Here is a 4570-nt window from a genome sequence, read left to right on the forward strand (position 1 = left end):
GTGGTCGTATCTTTTCCCCCACAATTCAGGCCTTACTTATATATTCCAGCATCTGACTTTGAAATGACTTGATTGCCTTAATTACAAAGCTGAAGCAAGCTAATATATTTTCTGCTGAAAGTGTGGACTGTGTTACTGCCAGCTTTCTCCTGTGAGTGATGGTCCTGTAGGGAATTGAATAGCATCTGTGCCACGGATAATAAAACAAAGCAAATGTGTTTATCATAGCAGCCTTCAAGGTGTCTCTTGAGCATAATGTAAAGCTTTTTTATAGTATCTTGGTAGGCCTACTGTCAGGATCAAATTCTGACATGATACCAATGCATTTTCCCCAAAAAGTGATTTAATTGAGAATTAGGCCTGTATATTGTCATCTTTTGCATATACTTACGTTTTCTCTTCATATGGAACACAGTTGCATATAGGACTTTGACACTTGAAAAAAAAGCGTTTCAGAAAAAAAATTCAAATATATATATATATTTGTGAGCTGTGGTATCATGAAGTATTTCTCTCCCATGTTTAGTAGGTTATCCTGTGGAGATAGGCTGTCAAAAAGAATAAGTTCCCACTGCTCTTTTGCATCTGTGGGTTTGTGTGACTTCTACTATAAGTGTGTTATGTGATTGAAGTACTGGGCTGAGACTGAAGGTAACCATGTTCTGTCTCTAAAACTGTCACAGACTTCATGTGACTAGAAGTTACTTCTGTTGCATGTGGACTGCAGGGCAGGTACACCTTGCAGCATTCCCTCAGGAGCTGGTCATCTGAAGAAAGGAAACTGGCAGGTTCCTTTTAGCCCACAAAACATAGGCCTTGGGTGGGGCACAGGTAGAAAAGACAGACACTCCCAGTCTCAACATGAAGTTGGGGTCCAGTCTATACTTTGCTTCGGTGACTAGGAGGCACTTCTGCCTCCCACATAGCTCTCTTCCCTGCATATAAAAGAATAGTAACCATACTCTTGGGTTTTTTAAAATATTTTTTAATAAACTGACAAATTTATTTTTTAGATTCTGAAAGCACTTTTTGGCAGGTGTAGGGTGAGATGGAAGGGGAAGGGTGGATGATAGAAGTGACAAGCCTAGCCCAGCTACAGTTCTTTTCAGCAGTTGTTACTGTGACTCTCAGATGTGATGCCTACAAACATAGTCAATGACAAAAAACAGTTGTGTGGCATTAAACATGCAGCACACTACTCTTTGGCTCAACCACCACTTTAATACTGCTTTGCCTGGTCTGGTCTTTCTTTAGAAAACAGACTTTGCAAAGCTTATTTTGGAAATGTTTTTCTTCCACAGCAAAAGGCAGGGCGTTCTGATGTGAAAGTACTTGCAGAATTTCAAGTACTTTACAGTTTGAAATGAGTACTGCTTCTTGATCTAAAAATTATAAAAGAAAAACATCTTTTCATTATTTTGCTCTTTGGAGAGATTCAGGCCAACTTTGCATCTAGGAGAAACACTTTAATTCATAGTGAGCCTTTTGGGGACTGAAGCTCTTCAGTGAACCATCAGAGTTACTGCAACATGTCCTTTAAGGATCGCAGGTTTTGCTTTACCTGATAAGGTCAGAATACTGAAGGGAGGCTTCTTACAGCCTGTCTTGTAAATAGTTACTGGGGATTTATTCAGTAGCAGAATGTTTGCCATTTGCAGAAATGGATATTGCTTCCAAAACATCATCTTAGGTCTACCGATGTACTGTTTATAGCTAAATGAAATATTAATTGTAAAGTGACAATTTTAAAGCATATGTTATTCAGTGATGGAACCAGAAAGCACATTTTAAATTTTAATGAGCATCTTTAGGAATGGAGTTTCTTTTATGTTGTAAATACTGATGACATCCATTTCAAACTACACAAGTTAGTTGCCTATAGAGTCTGAGTATTCTGTATTGACAAGATGTATCCAATGTGTTGATGCAGGTTTTAGAAATAGCATATAATGTTTTAAGAGTTACATGTCACTGTATAGTTTATAACAGATTTCCTAATTATAGACTTAGTTAAGTGAAAAACCAGAACTCTGATCTTGTCATCCACTTCTGCAGGAGAATGGAATAGTCTGACTGGGATGCATGCAGACATGAATCTTGAACATCCCAAGTTTATGTTTTACCTAAATACAATTTAATTGTCTCTTACTGAATTAGCAACACATGACATTGGAACTCAGGTAAAGGACAAGAGAAAGTAGCTTTATAGCACCTGCCTAACCCAGGCAGTGTCTGATTTGGCTTGGAAGTTCCAAGAGCCTGTTCCTAAATGCTGACAAGGATTATACTGTCTGGAAAAAAGCATAAAATACCCCTAAAGCCCAAGAGGTGCCCAATCCATAAGCATGTTCCACAGCTGTGTATTGCACACAGACTGGCACAGTCATGTCATCACAGCTGCTTTATTCCAAACATAGCAAAAATGGACAGTGTCCACATTAATCACACTGTTTTAGGCTGGCATATTTGCCCTGAAAGCATTACATTCCTCACCCTATGTGAGATTGCCAGTGAGCCACAATGTAAAGGCATTATGAAGAAAAGTATTGGTTTGTGGCATAATCATATTATGAAGTTGGAGAGACAGGAAGGTGGAGTCAGAAAAGGTGATGGTACGTGCTGGAGATTGCAACAGGAGTCAGTAGGGTTGCAGAAGCAGTTTAATTTTCATGGATGACAAGGAATACTTTCCTAGAGTTTAAATATCTTTTTTTAATTGACTTTTGCATGACCCATCAGTCAAATGTATTATCACTTACATGAACTCAACTTGGAGACACCCACAAAGGGGATTAATTGTTTTCAACTGAAAAGTACATCTTGTCTGCTTGATTAAATCTTGATTGTTGATCTTTACTGTTGATGATTTTATTTCAGTTGATGATTTAGTGTCTTTGAACCTGTCTGTTATAATTTCCTAGATTAATTCAGCACTGTAAAAGTGGTATTGTGCTGTAGTAGAGGCTTATAAACAAGTTATGATAATTATTTAAGGTTGCAAATGAAAGAGATCAATTGTATTACATCTTTGCTGTGATACCAGAACTATTGTCAATCTTTGGTTCTCTAATTCCTGGGAATTCCTTCCTCTTGAATATTTCACTTACTGTTGAAAATGCTGCTAACATTTCCCAACTAAAGAATTTGTTTTACAAGCAGATGATGACACTATTTGAGGGATCTGTGAGCTCCTACCTGTCCATACTGGCTTCCACATTCATTGGCATAAGAACTACTCGTCTATATTTACTTTTTTTCACATGCTGATATGTGTAAAGACACTGAATTGCAAGGAAATGTATACCTTTTTCTAACTCTGTGGAGTGCCTTGTGTTTGATGTTAAAGATGTAACCCCATTGTAACCAAGGTAACCCCCCGGTTTGTTATGTGATCATTTAAGATGCAGTAAAATAAAATCTTTGGTATGTCAGTGCACTGGCCTGCTTTTAATCTGTGCAGAGAGTTCAGTTGATTTCAGAGGGATTTGGAGGTGCTCAGCAATTCAGAAAATCAGGCCATGTATATTTGGGTGCCTAAATGTGGATTCTGTGCCTCTTCATAGACAGAGCAGATAGGTGTGGATTTCAGTATCCCTCCACAACCAGTGATTATAACCATGATTGTGATTAAGGCTTAGTATAAATCAGGAAAAGCAAACCTTGTGCAATGAAACAAAGACTTATTCCAAGTTGGAGTTTAGCAGCAGCATGTGTATATTTTCACTGAACCAAAAAATATTTAGAGTTGGGACCCACAAGGATCATCACAACCTACCCTTGGACCTGCACAGGACATCCGCAAGATTCACACCATGTGCCTGAGAGCATTGTCCAAACGCTTCTTGAACTCTCTTGGTTTTGTTCTTTTGAGAAGTTCATTTTGCAGAAAAGTACTGCAGACTGTGAGGATCTTGATCTGTATTTGATATTTGCCCATGGATTATGCTGTTTAGAAATCTTGTAAGCTTCTGTGGGTAATCTTTTCAAAGATGCATAACCAAGTTGTAAACAGGGAGGATTAGATTGGTACTATGATACTGTGCATGAACTGTTGAGCATAGAACAGTGCAGAAGTGAGTGAACGAAAGGCAAATTGCTCACTTCAAGCCCTGTGTTCAATCCTGATTAAGTCACTGGTAGAAATTCACATGATATTCTCCATAATGGTCAGCTGGAGAGTGTTAGTGGCCCCTTAGGTGCACTGATGGGCGGTAGTGTTGACAAAGCTGGAAGCAGGCACTCACTGCCTGACCTGGTATTGTTAAGGTTTACTTTGGTCAGTAAACACTGCATTTATAATGTCAAAGGTTTATGAAGGGCCTAATAGGGACTGTTCTGCTAGTTGCCTGGGAGAAGAGACTAACCCCCACCTGACTACAACCTCCTTTTAAGTAGCTGTAGAGGGTGATAAGGTCCCCCCTGAGCCTCCTCTTCTCCAGGCTAAACAATCCCAACTCCCTCAGCCTCTCCTCATACATTTGTGCTCCAGTCCCTTCACCAGCCTTGTTGCTACTCTCTGGACCCGCTCCAGCACCTCAATATCCTTCCTGAACTGAGGGGCCCAGAACTG

The sequence above is a fragment of the Acanthisitta chloris genome, unplaced genomic scaffold (genome assembly GCF_000695815.1).
Source record: "Acanthisitta chloris isolate BGI_N310 unplaced genomic scaffold, ASM69581v1 scaffold22741, whole genome shotgun sequence".
Lineage (NCBI taxonomy): Eukaryota > Metazoa > Chordata > Aves > Passeriformes > Acanthisittidae > Acanthisitta > Acanthisitta chloris.